Genomic DNA, 17,402 nt, shown 5'->3' with positions numbered 1-17,402 from the left:
TTACAACATCTAGGAAAATCACACAGTACCAGGAATCATGGCCCAGCCAAACTGATACACACATTTTTGGGGGGACATAATTCAAACCATGACAGCATCCAGTCTAGGACTCTTTCCACATAAATAAACCTCTAAGACATGAAAATGGTTACTTGTTCAATTCAATATTAATTTCTTTTTACTTTACCCCTTCATATCTGTTCTTACAATGACCTTAAACAGTGCTAACGGATTACATTTTATAATACTATTATCAGATTACACCACAAAGATAAAGCTTGAGAACTGACAGTTCATGATAATCTCCCAGCCTCTAAAGAACAAGGGCATCTATTTTGCCTTAATCACCTTTGGAACCCTACAACAGTACAATTCCTGGTACACAGCAGGTGCTCAAAATTTTTTTTATAAACCACAGTGTTTTTTTCCCCTGCTAGCACTAGCTAGCAGACTTAAATATTAGACCAAACAAAAACAGTAAAATCTCATTATTTCACATTTGGGGTCTCTAAGCATTTACAATTGAAACAAAGGATTTACTGAACGAATAAATGTTTACAACCAAATGTAAGGGGAATATCTATGTTACTAAAATATTTCAAGCACTTTACAAATTAACTGGTACATTAATTACAATAATTCTTATCTGTTGAAATGGGCCTAATCTTTAGTCAGCACTACTTTGTCAGCCTAGTTGGAGTCATCGAATGTACCAGAAAGCAATAAAATTGCAGTTGTAGTACACTGGGTATTGGACTAGGACCTAGATCCCAGTCCAAACTCTGCTAATAATCAGATATATAATCTTGGACAATTCATCTTTTCTTCTTTGGGTCTTAATTCACCTATCTGTAAAAACAAGAAAGTTGAACTACCAATCACCAGGGACCCTTCCAGTCTAACTTAAAAAAAGATTTTTATCCACAAAGATTCTATAATTCAGATTTTGTAAATAGCGTCAAACTTGATTTTCTGAACGTTATAGTTTGTTACGTTATCTGACAATCAAGAAGCTGACGACATTTTCTAAAACTAAATACCGTAAAGACTAATAACATAAATCATTTTTACCATCTATATTAGGAGCAATACGAGAAAAGCAAAGGAAAAACATGAGCCTCCAATAATCAGGCCTGCCTTGCCATTTGGACCGACAGAAACCACACTGGATTTTACGATACAAACCATCAAACTTTATACATACACACACACCATTGATATGTATGTATATTGACGTGTGTGTGTGAACTGTAAAACATTCTTAATTTATAAAATTAATACTTGTTTACGGTAAGAAATTCAAACAGTACAGTAGGCCACACGTTAAGTGTGAAGTAAAAAGTCTCCCAACAGTTTTTTAACCTAAACTGTTGCCACTTCTGGAATGATGGGGGTAAAATCTCAAGCACTGGCTTCTTGAGCATAGTAAATACATTGAAAGTAGTAATTGGTAGAGCTAGGGCTTAGCATAGTCAGCGGCACAAAACAGTATACTCTTCAGACACGTAAGTTGAACTGAATACATTGAATTTTCGTACTTGGAGGCTATGTGGAACAGTTGCAAGTTGAGCAAGGAGCAGACAACTCAGAGTCTAATCTAACCAGCAGAGTGGCCTGTAGGGAAGCCACTATGCCTTAGTTTCTGCGTTTTTAAAATAACAGGGTTGGACTAAGATCCCTTTCAACTCTAAAATATTATAATTCTAAGATGGCCGTCTGTAAGTGTTCTCTTGAACTGGTTGCAATAAATGTTATTAAGAAAAAAGAGGAAACACTATAGCAATCTTTCACCTTAGCAGAGTAAATTTCTGAGTCCTTAACTATCAAGGTAGAGTTGTGACAGAACTAGTTATACAGTTATATTTGAAAGCAAAGTAATAGATACTTAAAATCTGATAAGTTCTTTTTTTTTTTCTACAAAGCTTTGACTGGCGTTTTCCTTTTTGGGGTGTGTGGAAGACTGCTTAGTTTTAGCAATAACCACCACCCCTACAAAAAAACCAAACAATTAAGTGTATTATGGAGTTAAAATAATGAAACTGAAAGTTAAATTAATATTTTGTTTTACTCACAGAATATGCTGGGGAGGTGACCTGGGCAGCAAAGGTTGGAAAGAATTACTACCTAATTTCCTCTTCCGGATGCTCTTTGGCCCCTATTCTTTCAGTTTCACACAACCTTGCCAGAGAAACTCCACCCTGCTCCGAACACGCCGCGGGTATCACATTAAGGGGGTGGGGGTTGTCCCGGGGGGGGAAGTCCCTTCGATCATTTAAAAAAAAAAAGTTTTGGAAGCCTTGGGGTCACGGGTTTAGGAAGGCGGCCGGGCAGGCCTGAAGCCAGCCAGCCACCCATGCCTTGCTTGGTCAGTCCCCGGAGCCCGAGCGAAGAGCCTTCCCGCCCTCCCCCGCAGCGCCGGGCCCCAGGACCAGGGAGGGGTGGGGAGAGGAGGAGGCGGGCAGGGCAAGAGAGGAGAAGAGGGAAGCCCGCACGGGCAGTACCTACCGCGCCAGGAGAGCTAGCCGGAGCGCCCGCGGCGCCTGCCAGGGTCCCGAGGGGTGGGTCCTGCAGGAGGGGCGGCCCGAGCCCCAATCTGCAAATGCCAACTCCGCTCTGCGGCTCGGCCCCAGCCTAGAAGGAAACGGAAGTCCCTTCGTCGCCCTCACTCGCGTCCACCAGCCGGCCCATCCCCGGGAGGAACCCCACGTCGGGGCCTCACAGAGGCCCGGGCGCGCGCCGTCCTTCTCCCGGCCCAACCCGCGCCACAGGGTCCCCCGCAGCCTCCTTCCAACCCGCCCCCGCCGGGAGGTCAGCCTCCCGCCCTGCAAAGCTCCTCCTTCTTCCCCCCTCCGCCATTTTCGAACTTACCCTTCCGACCCGAGCGTCGCTCGGTGAGCGCTGCGCCCGCCGGGATGCCCACGCGGTCCCACAACTTCCCGGCGCGGGAAGGGGGCGGCCAGGAAAAACGAAGCCCTCTTTTTCCCCAACCCCCCTACCCGGGTGGGAACCAGAACCTACCAGAGCCGGCGCACATGCGCAGTGGGCACTTCGCAGTCCCCGCCCTTAGCTCGGGCTTTTGCTCTCAGCTTGCAGGATGTTTTTTCCCACGGTTTTTACCTTCTGGGGTCTGGGTTGAGGAGTAAGGGAAGAGAGGTAAAGGGATGGAAAAGAGGAGGGAGAAGGGAGCGAACATGTCGAGTTCTTACTGTAGACCAGGCACTGTGCCAGATACGTGTTCTTTGTGGTCATTTTGACAGCCCTATGAGGTAGGCGCTGCCTTATTAAACCCATTTTACAGATGAAATTGAGGCCCAAAGAGGATAACTATCCTAAAATCATGCAGCTAATAAACGAGGGAACTGCAATTAGAATAGGATCTGTTTCCAAGGAGAACAGGATGGGAGGAATGACAGGAGATGAGAGGGAGCGAAGAAAAGGCATTGGGAGGTAAAGGAAAATGAATAGGGACAAAAGAAAGTGGGAGGGGGAAACAAAGGAAGTGTGGGCACATAATATACTGACCATACCCCAGATTTATTTTCAGATATGCTGTGGGATTGTCAGACCTACGTATGAATTTTTGTTTCAGGAACTTGGACTCTCTTACAGGCTAGTGTAGTGAGATGATCAGTTCTGAATGAGACTTCAATTTCAAGAGAAAGATCAGAAGTATCACCTGCATTCGCAAATGACGCTGCCCCTAATGAAAAGGGAACTTGGAGGGAAGAGAGGAAAGAAATTTTCTTTTTGGTTCTTAGGCTTTTGCTTCAGTTGATATTATTCTTTCTGGTTCTCTCCCACTGTCACATCTGATTTATTGCAATAGTAGTAATTGTGAGCAAATATTTCTTGTTTCATTCTCATAACAATCTTATGAAGTTTGTGATTATCCCCATTTAACAGATGAGGAAACTGAGGCTTAGAGAAGTTACGTATAAGCAGAAGCTGGAGCAGAGATTGAAACCCAGATCTGTCTGATTACATGTGCGTCTGACCATTGTGCAGTCTCCTAACTGGCTTCTCTGCCCATAGACTTGGCCCCCTAATCCAGCCTGTACAAAGCCATCTGGGTTAAGACCTTTAATACTTCTGCTGCCTCCAGGATAATGTTAAAACTCCTTAGCTTCATGTTCACTCTCCCCTTGGGCCTCTACCCTATGTTTCAACAAAACAGAACTACTCACTGTGCTCCTGCCAATCCCCAGCTTTCGGGCCTTCCATTAATTGGTGATCCTATTATTTTCTGCTTTGAATTTTTGTTTATACCATGTGTTTTCATTAATGGAAATATGCTGAGTCATGGGGTGTGTTTAAAATTTTGGTTGGTAATATGAATTTTGAGAAATATCTAGGACTACATGGTTACCACTGAACTTTTTGCGCTCTCAAGCCTGCTGATTGATGGGCGACCATCTGTTCCAATGAACCTTGGTTGATGAAAATACGATAGGGCACCTTCCATTAGGTTACATGGGGAACCTCTGGTTTTCCAAATATGACACACAAAAAGAAAACCAAGCCCACCAGGGCTCCCTAACTATCAGACAGGAAACCACAAATATGCTTACAAGGCTTATCTAGGGGTACAAAAGTTGAAAGAGAATTTTTACCCAATCACACTTCCTGGTTGCACTACCTTACTTGCAAGTCTCATACTTAAGGTATTTTGCTTCAACAAACATTTCTTTCACCTTTCACCATTACCCAAGTCCCCACTGAAGGGCAGCAAATACTTTCAGCAGGAAAAGTATACTCCCAAAGAACTGCAGAGGAATAAAAAGTGGTTTAAAAAAAAAAAAACCTGTTGCCATTCTGACTCCTAGCAACCTTATAGGACAGAGTAGAACTGCCCCATATGGTTTCCAAGAAGTGCCTGGTGGATTCAAACTGCCAACCTTTTGGTTAGCAGCCATGGCTCTTAACGAATATGCTACCAGGGTTTCCAAAAAGTGGTTAGGATCCTGTACGTCCACAGGTCACCAAAGGATTAATTTGTTCTAACTGCTCCCTCTGCCTAGGTAAAAAGACTGCCCCTACACAAAGCCTTCCCTGATTCCCTTAGCTGAAGATCATCTCTTTTTCCTCCTAAACTCTCCTAGCACTTGAATTTGTGCCTCTGTTATGGAGCACAATGCTTTCTGCAATATAGTACAGTTACTTGTATACAGGCCTTATCTTTTCTACATTGTAAGCTCATTCATGGCAAGATTTATATCTAACTCATTTTTTTAATTCCTCTAAAACCCTTGGAATCATCTTTAATTCCTCTTTCTCTTATCCCATATCCAGTCCATCAGCAAATTCTGTCCATCTCTATCTTCAAAATACGTACATCCAGAAGATCCCCAATTCTCACCAGCTCCACCAATATGACCCTAGTCCATCTCTTTCTTGGATGACTGTAATAACCTCCTCACTGATCTCCCAGCTTACACTTTTACCCCTTTCCAGTCTATTTCACACAGCAGCCAGAGTTATCCTAATAAAACATAAGTCAGATCATTGTCATTTCTCTGCTCAAATTCCTTCAATGACTCCCCATTTCACTCAAAATAAAACCACAGATTTATAATGGCCTATAAAGGCTGTGATACCCAGTCGGCAAGAGGAACCCCAATGATTTTTATCTCTTGCTATTCACATTCTTGGGTAGGTATCTTCTATGTTGAACCAGGACTGACCTGTGTGACCAATAGAATACAGTGGAAGTGAAGGTGTGTGACTTAGAATACTAGGACATAAAAAGCCATTGTGACTTCTGCTTTGCTCTTTCTTGGATTGCTTGCTGTGGGGGAAGCCAGTTGTCTTTGTCATGAGGATACTCAAACAGCGAATGGAGAGGCCCACACGAGGAGAAACTGAGCCCCATCCCCCTCAGTTTGCTCCACTGAAGGCAAGCACCAACTTGCTAAATATGTGACTGGGCTACTTTGGAAGAGAATCGTTTAGCCCCAGGCTTCAGATGACTACAGTCTCTTGAGACCCAGAGCCAGAACCAACCAGCTAAGCCACACTTAAATTCCTGTGTATTGTTGTCTTAAGTGGCTAAATTTTAGGGCAATTTGTTACACAGCAGTAGAAAACTAATTACAAAGGCCCTACCCACAATCTGGATCCCTGTTACATTTATGCCCTTATCTCCTTGTTCCTTTAACTTTCCTGCCTCAGGCAGGGCCTTTGCATTTGCTACTCTGACTGCCTGGAACACTTCCGCCCAGAGCCCAGATTTCTCCATTGCTTGTCCCTCTTCACCTTCAAGTCTTTGTTCAAGTCTTATCTTCTCAATAAGGCCTACCCTGACCCCATATTTAAAATGACAACTCCTCCTCCCAGTCTCCCTTCCCCTGCTCTATTTTTTGTCTTTTTCCATGGCATCTATCACTTTCTAACATGAAATAAGATTTATTTATTTACTATGTTTATTTATTGTCTGTTTCCTCTGTCCCATCCTTGTTAGAAACTCCAAGAGGACAGGGATCTCTCTGTTTACTGATCTAGTCCAAGTGCTTAGAACAGTGTCTGACAGAGTAGGTGTTCAAAAGATATTTGCTGAAAGAGTGAGTAAAAATTTCATGAACATGCCAGATCCCTGAAAAATACTTGTTGGGTAAATTGTCAGTTGGGAGATAGGAACAGCAAAGGCAGGTATACCTGAGGTATGGTGACTAGGTTTCGTATGCAGGGGCATATGTAGAACAACCCCTCTGTCTTAGTCATCTAGTGCTGCTATAACAGAAATACCACAAGTGGATAGCTTTAACAAAGAAGTTTATTCTCTCACAGTCCAGTAGGCTACAAGTCCAAATTCAGGGCATCAGCTCCAGGAGAAGGCCCTGTGAAGAGCTTATTGTTTGTTACTTACATAAGTGTGTTTTGTTGTAATTCTTTTTGGTTGAGGAGAGGAAACATTTAGATAGGGAAAGAATGAAGATGCATAAACTTGAACCTTATGAAACTGTAATGTTCCAAATGGAAGTTTCATATGGTTCAACCTAATAGGAGAAAGAAAATTAACAGCATAAAGAGAGGAAATGAGAGAGATGGGATCAAACCTAAGTAGAGGCATTAGCCTTGAACAGGAAAGAGGTGATATTCTCAGAGACTAAAGGGCACACGAGATGGAGATTAAGTAGAGGGGAATTTTGAAGGTGGTAGCCACAACTCAGTGGCAGCTGAAAAGTAAAATGTGGGAGGAAAAAAAGCTGGAAAGTATCTGCTGAGGGGAACAGCAAAGATTTTAGAACAATGGGTTTCAAACATTTTCTCAAGCACTAGAATCCTTTTTGCAAAAGCGGTACTAAGTAAATAAAATAGATGATCAGCAGAGCTACTTTGAATGAAGAGGGTTGGGCAAGCCTCCCTTTCCAGGCCTTGCCCTTGGAGCCATCAGTTTTATGCACCTTCTTCTGGCAGAAAGGAGGGCACACCTGCGTAACATTACTCTTGACTCATCAGCCAGAGAACAGCCTTTGTGAAGATCATTCACTTGTGTCCAACAACGTCTATCAGGAGCACCTGTCCCTCAGGCACCTGACTTTTGCTCTGGTGTCTTGATCTCTAACCTCTCGCTCCCTCTTTGGTGCCAGAAAGACTGCAACTGTAATTTCCTCTCTTTGAGCAGTGATAAAGTTGCCTGCCCTTATCTTGCGTGTGCAAAACTAGCATCTCCAGCCAGTCCTTCCTTCTCCTTCTCTGCCTTTATCTTCCAAGGACCCAGTCATGCAGAAGAGACTTGTTATTTGGTTGGGGTGGGAGCAGAGGAGTACACTCTCATCTCAAGCTTACTGGAAAATTCCACCTGGGCTATCTATATACTAATCTATTCCTATGGTTATACCCAATCTATTCAGTCTGCAGAAATCCACCTACGATAGTACAACAGTGACAAAATACATCTGGAGTAGGGTAGAGGTGAAAGCTGCAGAAATTGAGGACCAGGAGAGAGGCTAGCATGTTGAAGGGTATCATGGATTGAATTGGGTCCCCCCAAAATATCTGTCAGCTTGGCTGGGTCATGATTCCCAGTATTGTATGATCATGTACCATTTTGTAAATCTGATGTGATTTCCTTATGTGTTGTAAATGCTATCACTATGATGAGGTTATATGTGATGTCCTTATGTGTTGTAAACTCTATCACTATGATGAGGTTTACAAGATTAGATAGTGTCTTAATCCAATCTCTTTTGACATATAAAAGAGAGAAGTGAGCAGAGATACATGGGAACCTCATACCCCCAAGAAAGCAGTGCCGGGAGCAGAGCAATCCTTTAGACCTGAGGTTCCTGCGCTGAGATGCTCCCAGACCAAGGGAAGACTGATGCATCACAAGGACCTTCCTCCAGAGCCAACAGAGAGAGAGGGCCTTCTCCTGGAGCTGATGCCCTGAATTTGGACTTGTAGCGTACTGGACTGTGAGAGAATAAACTTCTTTGTTAAAGCCATCCACTTGTGGTATTTCTGTTATAGTAGCACTAGATGACTAAGACAGAGGGGTTGTCATCCAGGATTACAGTGGGATGTGTGTTTAGAGAGGGACTGTGAGTCAGAGGATGTGAGGGTGTGTCCTGAATACAGTTAATAATAGTTATCATTTATTGAGTGTTTACCACATGCTAGGCATTGTCTTAAGTACTTTGCACACCTTATCTGTTGCAATCCTCTTGGTAACTCTATGAGGTAAGCGTTCTTTTCATTCTTGTTTTGATCCAGAATCTAGAATGGTGCTTGGCATACAGTAAGGTACTCAAGCTAGATCAGTTCCCTCCTCCACCTAAAACCCTGCAATGGCTTTTCATTTGGTGGAGACAAGCACAGGATGCTGTGGAAGTCCAGAGGAGGAGCCCAGGATCCAAACAGAGAGAAGGGTGGATCAGAGCTGGCTCCACCAGGGCTTCAGTCTTGAAGGACAAGAAAGAGCTAGCTGAAACAGTGGGAGAAAGACATTGCAAGCAGATATCAGCATGTGCAAATGCACGGAAGTGTGGAACAAAGTATCATGCATTTGGGGAACAACAGTGAATGCCTTATGGCTAGAATGTAGCCACTACCATTTATTGAAGATTTATTATGTTCACATTCTGTTAAAGCAATACATAGATGATCACATTTAATCCTTATGCAACCCTATGAGGGAGGTACTGTTATTATCTCTATTTTACTGGAAAGAAAACTAGGGGACAGAGAGGTTAGATTTCCCAAGGTTTCAAAAACTACTAAGTGGTGGAGGTGTGGGTAGATGGATGGAGCATGACAAAGAGATAAGGATCTAGAGAGGGAGTCAGGGCCAGATAGAATCCTTGTATGGTACATTAAAGAATTTGGTTTTTATCCTATAGGCTAGTGGTTCCCAGACCTGGTAGTAAATCAGAATCACCTGAAGAGCTTTCTGAACCTACTAATTCCTGGACAATGCCCTCCTCTGCCATGATTCAGATTCAGTAAATTTGCGTTGGAATTTTATATTTTCCCCACTCACTACAACTGATTCTGATGCAGCCAGGTTTGAGAACCACTTCCGGAGGCAACCAGGAAGCATCAGAAGAATTTTAAGTAGGGCAGTGAAATGAGCAGAGTTGGGTTTTAGAAAAACTACCTGGGTATAGTTACATAGAAAATGGATTGATGAGAGGTAGTGAAATGACTTAGCCTATTAAAATAACCCAGGAAGTGAGGAAGGCCCCAGTAGAGGCAGTGGCAGTGTGAATGAACTCTAAGAGCATGATTTCAAGGGCTGTGATGAGGCGAAGAGTTATTGCAAGAAGGAAGAAGCCAACTCTGGAAAGGTAAAAGAGAAGGCTTCCCATCAGAGGCTGGTCCCTTTAAAGACCCTTCCCAGAAGGAAGACTGGAAAGCGTACCTTTTATCTGGGCACATTGCCACCCAAAATAAACCAGGGTTCTGTTAGGAAGGAAGGAGCAGGTGGATTTTAGGTAGGTAATTAGCTGCCTTCCCCACAACAATATTCATAGATAGGAAAACGCAGTACCATGAAGATATTTTCCACAAATGAATTTATGTATATACCCTGTGCAATTCCAATAAAAATCTCAACAGGGATTTTCACGGAATTTGTCCAGCTAACTCAGAAATTCATATGGAAGATCAAACAGTCAAGAATAGCCAAGATAATTTTGAGGAAGAAAAGCAAGGTGAGGGGGCTTACACTTCTGGATATCAAGGCTTACTATAAAGGTTATAGTGATTAAGACAATGTGATATTGTCCACAACAGGCAAATAGGATAAGGAAACAGAAAAGAACATTCAAAATAGACCCACATATACGTGGAAAATTGATATATGACCAAGGTGGCATTGCAAATTAGTGAGGAAAAGATGGGTGCATTAGTCAATAAATGGTGCTATGCCTATCAATTATTCATTAGGAAAAAAATATATTTTTCTACTTGAACACCCTATTAAAAAAATCAGTTCCAGGTTGATTAGAGACATAAATATGTCTTTGTTTGCTTGTGCTGCTATAACAGAAATACCACAAGTGGGTGGCTTTAACAAACAGAAATTTATTTTCTCACAGATTAGGAGCTAGAATTCTGAATTCAGGGCACCAGCTCTAGGGGTTTTCTGTCTGTTGGCTCTGGAGGAAGGTCCTTGGCAATCTTCATGTGGTATGACATCTATCTTCCCTCATCTGTGCTTCCTTGCTTCTGTATCTAATCTGCTCTTTTTGTATCTCAAACAAAAGTGATTGGCCTAAGACGTACCCTACATTAATACGGGCTCTTAACACAACAAAGAAAACTATTCTCAAATGGCATTACATCCACAGGTATAGGGGTTAACATCTACAACACATTTTTTTTTTAAATATGAAGCCATTAAAAATTTTCTTTACAATTTTTATAACATGACAAAGTGTTTATGATATAATGCTACATAAAGCAGGAAAACAGAACTAAGTTTAGTAAGCTCTCAATGTTATTAAAAATATTGAAAAAAGACTGCTGTTGTTGGTTGCCGTTGATTCTATTCCAATTCATGGCGACTCCCTGTGTGCAGAGTAGAACTGGTTCATAGGGTTTTCAAGGCTGTGATCTTTTGGAAGCAGATTGCCAGGCCTGTCTTCTGATACAAAACATGTTTTTTGGCGGGCACAATTCAATCCATAACAAAATGTAAAAGGCAAAACTTTTAAAATTTTTAAGAAAATATAAGCAAATATATTTTAACCAGGGTAGGAAAAAATTTCTTAGACTAGTAGTTTTCACGGTTTTTGCTCTCATATCCCTAAAGAATTTTGAACAACTATGAATCTTCTTGCACATTGTAAATTTGACATACAAATGTTTTCATCATAAGTTAAAACAATTACAAAGGATGTAATTTCCAATCTATTATAAATGTCGGCATAAAAAACTGAATCCATCATTATTTTAAATGGAATCTAAATACTGCAGTGATTTGATACCCATCATCATCCTTTTGAAGGAACTCTAGTGGTGTATGGTTACGTGCTTGGCTATAACCAAAAGATTGGTGGTTAGAACCCACCCAATGGCTCTGTGAGAGAAAGACTGGCAATCTGCTTCTGTATAGATTACAGCCAAGAAAACCCTACGGGGCAGTTCTACTCTGTTGCATAAGGTTGCTATGAGTCAGAATTGATTCCACAGCACCCAACAACAGCAATCATCCTTCTAAAAATTAAAGGAATAAGCTCTTCTTTACAGTCAGAAATTTATATCTTTTTTCCTTCTTTAATTCATCTTTATATTCTATTTCCCCCATAGAATTTTATCTTAATGTAATATATCTTATGCTTAAAAGTCTTTTACTGATCACCTATCATATTCCTTTGCAGCAAAAATGTGAATATAAAATGAAATTTAAAAAACTTTTCCTATAAACATAATTTTAGGTATTAAAAATTTTTTTTTGGATTGTTACCATTATTATTGGTAGAAAATTGCTCGAAACATAAGTATTTAAAACATTTTGATAAATAAGTGGAAAACATAAAAAGCAAAATTTTATTGGAAATACACCCTTGAATAAGCTGGATGGGGCTTTTTTTCTCCCATATTTGGATAAATACTACTTGTTGCTAGAATGAGGCAGAGTTCATCATCAATTCTATTTCTGTTTTTGTTATTATAGGTATAAACACTGAGAAACTTGTTCAAACACATAAGAAGATGGGAATGGAAAGAGTATTTTAATAACATTGTCATTTATCTGAACTCTGAATTATTTGCCAAAAAATCGCATAGTAATGTATCAGAAATTTTTTTTTAATGATTTATTGTCTTAATTCTTGATTAGGTCTTCCATTAATTTTGTTGAAAGCAAAGGATTGGAGACCACCAGACTTTCAAAAGGATTTGTTGCTTGTTCATTAGAGTCAATTCACTTTCTCAATTTCTAGTAACTATACCAAAAAGCCACCACGTGTCTGTCACTTTGTCATACTCTGGTGGCTTGTGTGTTGCTGTGATACTGGAAGCTTTGCCACTGGTATTTCAAATACCAGCAGAGTCACCTCTGGTGTACAGGTTTCAGTGGAGCTTCTAGACTAAGACAGACTAGGATGAAGGACCTGGCAGCCTACTTCTGAAAAAATTGGTCAGAGAAAAGCTTGTGAATAGTAGCAGAACATTGTCTACAAACCTTTAGTGACACTGAGAAAGAGACAGAAGATGCAAATATATAAAATCAGAAATGAAGGCGGGGATATTACAACTGACCCTACAGAAATAAAAGGGATCATAAGAGAATACCATGGTGCTCATTTCAGCAGTATATATACTAAAATTGGAATGATACAGAGAAGATTAGCATGGCCCCTGTGCATGGATGGCATGCAAATTTGTAAAACATTCCATATTTTTGAATATTTGATCCATTTATCTGTCAACTTTGGAAATAATTACATTAAAATAGTTTATTTTACTGCTAATAAAAAAGAGAATACTACAAACAACTGTACGCCAATAAATTAGATAACCTAGATGAAATGGACAAATTCCTAAAAGCACGTTGTGATGGTTAAGATTGTGTGTCAACTTGGCTGGGCCATGATTCTCAGTGTTTTAATGTAATCTCTCCCATGATTGAATATACTGTGAGTAGCCAATCAGATGAAAGGGAGTCTCCTTGGGGGTGTGGCCCGCATCTGTATATAAGCAGACGTTCTGGCTTTTTGCTCTCTCTGGATCCTACAGCTGCTTCCTGTTGTCTCATCTCCCGTTCTTGGGACTTGAGCTGTCAGCTTATCTACTGAACCTGGGATTCGTCGATCTGCACAGCCTGTGAGTGGGAGCCCTACTCTCCAACCTGCCAATCTTGGGCTTGCCAGCTTCTGCAGCTGTATGACTTGGGACATTCTAGCCTCTACAATTGCGTGAACTGTTTCCTTGATATAATTTCTCTCTATCTATATATTTATACACTTTAACTGGTTTTGCTTCTCTAGAGAGCCCAGCCTAAGACACATAAACTTCTTATGTTGCCTCATGAGGAAATAGAAGATCTCAAAGACCCATACCAAGTGAAGAGATTGAATCAGTAATCAAATATGGTAAGGACATTCATTAAAAACTCACAGATGACATCATACTCAATGGAGAAAGACTAAGAACTTTCCCCTTAAGATCAGGAACAAGACAAGGATGCCAGGTTTCAGCACTACTGTTCAATATTGTACTGAAAGTCCTACACAGGGCAATTAGGCAAAATAAATAAATAAACACAGGCTATCTAAATTAGGGAGGAAGAAGTAAAATTATCTCTTTTCGCAGATGACATGATCCTATATATAGAAACCCCAAAGAATCCACAAGAAAGCTACTAGAGCTAATATACGAATCCAGCAAATTGGCAGGGTAAAAGGTCAACACACAAAAATCAGTTGGGCTTCTATACATCAACAGTGAGCATCCTGAAAAGGAAATTAAGGAAACAATTCCACTTACAATAGCATCTAAAAGAATAAAACACCTAGGAATAAGTTTAACTAGGGAAGTGAAAGACTTGTATGCTGAACACTATAAAGCGTTACTAAATTAAATTAAAGAAGACCTAAATAAATGGAAGGACATTCTGCGTTCATGGATTGGAAGACTTAATATTGTTATAATGTTAATATTACCTGTTATGAATTTAATTGTGTCCCCAAAAATGTCAACTTGGCTAGGCTATGATTTCCAGTATCGTTATTTTCCAATTTGTGATCTGATGTATTGTAAATGCTAAAATCCTAACCTCTATGATGTTAATGGAGCCCTGGTGGCACAATGGTTAAGAGCTTGGCTGCTAACCAAAAGGTTGGCGGTTTGAATTCACCAGCTACTCCTTGGAAACCCTATGGGGCAATTCTACTCTGATTTATAGGGTCGCTATGAATCAAAATGGACTCAAAGGCAAAGGGTTTGGGTTTTTCGTTTATGATGTTAATGAGGCAGGACACAATCTACAGGATTAGGTTGTATCTTGAGTCAATCTCTTTTGAGATATAAAAGAGACAAGCAAGCAGAGAGGAGATGGACCTCATTACCAAGCAAGAAGAGCCAAGAGTGGAGCGTGTCTTTTGGACTCAGGGTCCCTGTGCTGAGAAGATCCTAGACCAGGGGAAGACTGATGACAAGGACCTTCTCCCAGAACTGACGGAGAGAAAACTGGTGCCCTGAATTTGAACTTCTAGCTTCCTAAACTGTGAGAGAATAAATTTCTATTTGTTTAAGCTATCCACTTGTGGTATTTCTGTTATGGCAGCACTATGTAGCTAAGACACTACCCAAAGCAATCTATACATTAAATACAATCTCCACCAAAATTCCAATAGCCTTCTTTGCAGAAATGGAATAATTAATCCTGAAATTTATGTGGAACTACAAGGGGCCTCAAATAGCAAAGCAATCTTGAAAAAGAAGAACAGAGTAGTAGGACTCACACTTCCCAATTTCGGAACATAGTATAAAGCTACAGTAATCAAAACAGTCTGCTACTGGTATAATGACAGACATATAGACAAATGGAATAGAATTGAGAATCCAAAAATTAACCCATACGTCTATAGTCCATTGATTTTGTACAAGGGTGCTAATTTACCTAATGCCGAAAAGGATTAAAAAAAAAAAGAAACCTGTTGCTGTTGAGTCGATTCTGACTCATAGACTCATAGACCCTATGGGACAGAATAGACCTGTCCCATAGGGTTTCCAAGGCCGTAACGTTTACAAAAGCAGACTGCCACGTCTTTCTCCACGATGCGGCTGTCTAACCTCCAACCTTTCGGTTAGCAGCTGAGCACTTAACCATTGCGCCATCAGGGTTCCTTTGGGGGAAAGATTAGTCTCTTTAATTAATGGTGCAGGGACAACTGGATTTTCACATGCAAAATTATGAAGCTGAATTCATAGCTCACACCATATACAAAAATTAACTCAAAATGGATCAAGGACCTAAATGTAAGAGTTAAAACCATAAAACTCCTAGAAGAAAACACAGGGGCAATGCTTCAAGATCTAGTTTTTTTTTTTTTTTCAACAGATTCTTAGATATGACACCAAAAGGATGAGCATCCTTGTTTTTGATGACCTTGACAGTTTTGAAAAGTACTGATCAGGTATTTTGTAGAATGTCCCATAACTGGGATTTGTCTGATGTTTTTCTCATGATTAAACAAGGGTTATGGGTTTTTGAAAAGGAGCCCTGGTGGTGCAGTGTGTTAAGCACTCGGCTGTTAACCGAAAGGTTGGTGGTTGGAACCCACCAGCTGCTCTGCAGGAGAAAGATGTGGCGGTCTACTTCCATAAAGATTACAGCCTTGGAAACCCTATGGGGCAGTTCTACTCTGTCCTATGGGGTCACTATGAGTCGGAATTGACTCCAGGGCAAGGGATTTAGTTTGGTTTATACCTATGGATGTCATCCCATTTGGGAATAAGGTTGTCTTTGTTATGTTAATGAGACCATATTAGTGTAGGGTGTGTTTTCAGCCAATCACTTTTGAGATATAAAAGAGCATATTAGGCATAGAATCAAGCAAGTACGAACGGGGGAAAGATGGATGCAAGTGGAGATCTTCAAGGAATGCCAAGAAGAACACTAGAGAAGTTGAGATAAGGATTTTCCCCCAGAGTGGGCAGAGAGAGACTTCTCCCAGAGCCAGAGCCCTGAATTTGGACTTCTAGCCTCCTAAACTGTGAGAAATTATATTTCTGTTTGTTAAAGACACCCAACTGTGGTATTTTTGTTATAGCAGCACTAAGAAACTAAAACACCAATCTAGTTAGATTCTTTTGTCACATTCTGCATTCCATTCTGGGATCCCCCAATCTCCTAAATGATTTCTCTTTAATTTGCACACATTAAAGTTCACTCTTGTTGCTGTAAGGTTCTATGGGTTTTGACAAATGCGTAATGTCATGTGTACACCATTACAGTATCATACAGAATTATTTTACCACCCTAAAAATTCTCCTGGGCTTAGCCCATTCGACCCTTCTTCCCTCCCCCGCAACTCCCGGCAACCATTGATCTTTTCACTGTCTATAATTTTGCCTTTTCTAGAACGTCATATAAGAGCTTTATATGTCATATAAAGCCTACAGGGTGTAGGCTTTTCAGACTGGCTTCTTTTACCTAGCAATATGCATGAAAGATTCTTCCATATTATCACATGGATTGATAGCACATTCCTTTTTATTACTAGATAGTATTCCATTGTATGGAAACCCTGGTGGCATAGTGGTTAAGCAGTATGGCTGCTAACCAAAAGGTCAACAGTTTGAATCCACCAGGCGCTCCTTGGAAACCATATGGGGCAGTCCTACTCTGTCCTATAGGGTCGCTATGAGTCGGAATTGACTCGAGGGTAACAGGTTTTTTTAAAATTCCATTGTATGGATGTTCCTTAGTTTGTTTATCCTTTCCCATATTGAAGGGTATCTTGGTTGTTTCTAGTTTTTAGTGATTATGAATAAAACTGCCATAAATTCACATGCAGGTTTTTGTGTGAGCATAAGTTTTCAAATCAGTTGCATAAATACCTAAGAACACAATTCCCAGGTCATATAGGAAGAATATGTTCATATTTAAAAGAAACTACCAAACTGTCTTCCAAAGTGGCTGTACCATTCTGCATTTCCCTCAGCGCGGATGGGATGAGAGTACTTGTTGCTCCACATCCTCACCAGCAATTGGTATTGTTGGTTTATTGGATTTTAGCCATTCTAATACGTGTGTAGTGTTATCTCATTGTCTTAGTTTGCATTTTCCTAGTGACGGAACATTGTTTTTAATAGTGAAATATTGGAAATGACCTACATGTCTGCCAGCACAGGACTGAATAACTACATCATGATGTATTTATACAGTGGACTCTCATACGACAGTTAAAAGGAATACACTAGAGAGTTATATGCATCAACGTAGATAAATC

The 17,402-nt window shown here is 40.6% G+C and overlaps 1 protein-coding gene and 1 non-coding gene across 6 annotated transcripts in view; one reads left to right on the top strand and one right to left on the bottom strand.

Annotated features, from left to right (window-relative positions):
• The window catches only part of XIAP (X-linked inhibitor of apoptosis), a 48,498-nt gene extending 45,535 nt beyond the window's left edge, over nucleotides 1-2,963 (bottom strand). The window contains exons 1-2 of one of the 5 annotated variants that reach the window (XM_023734270.1): nucleotides 2,869-2,963; nucleotides 2,506-2,631 (exon numbers count right to left, since the gene is read on the bottom strand). The gene's annotated coding sequence lies outside the window, so the exon portion shown is untranslated. Of the gene's footprint in view, nucleotides 1-2,072; nucleotides 2,185-2,505; nucleotides 2,766-2,868 lie in introns of those variants that run through there. The other 4 variants (XM_023734271.1, XM_023734274.1, XM_023734275.1 and 1 more) reach the window with 4 other exon arrangements.
• Nucleotides 2,964-12,742: 9,779 nt separating this feature from the next.
• LOC111821129 (U6 spliceosomal RNA) lies at nucleotides 12,743-12,849 on the top strand. Its single transcript, XR_002824596.1, has one exon. It is a non-coding gene; the product is annotated as a U6 spliceosomal RNA (small nuclear RNA).
• Nucleotides 12,850-17,402: the final 4,553 nt, after the last annotated feature.

The sequence above is a fragment of the Trichechus manatus genome, unplaced genomic scaffold (assembly GCF_000243295.1).
Source record: "Trichechus manatus latirostris isolate Lorelei unplaced genomic scaffold, TriManLat1.0 scaffold00066, whole genome shotgun sequence".
NCBI classification, from domain to species: domain Eukaryota; kingdom Metazoa; phylum Chordata; class Mammalia; order Sirenia; family Trichechidae; genus Trichechus; species Trichechus manatus.
Note: the sequence above shows the minus strand (reverse complement) of the source record. Positions and strands in the feature narration are given on the sequence as shown.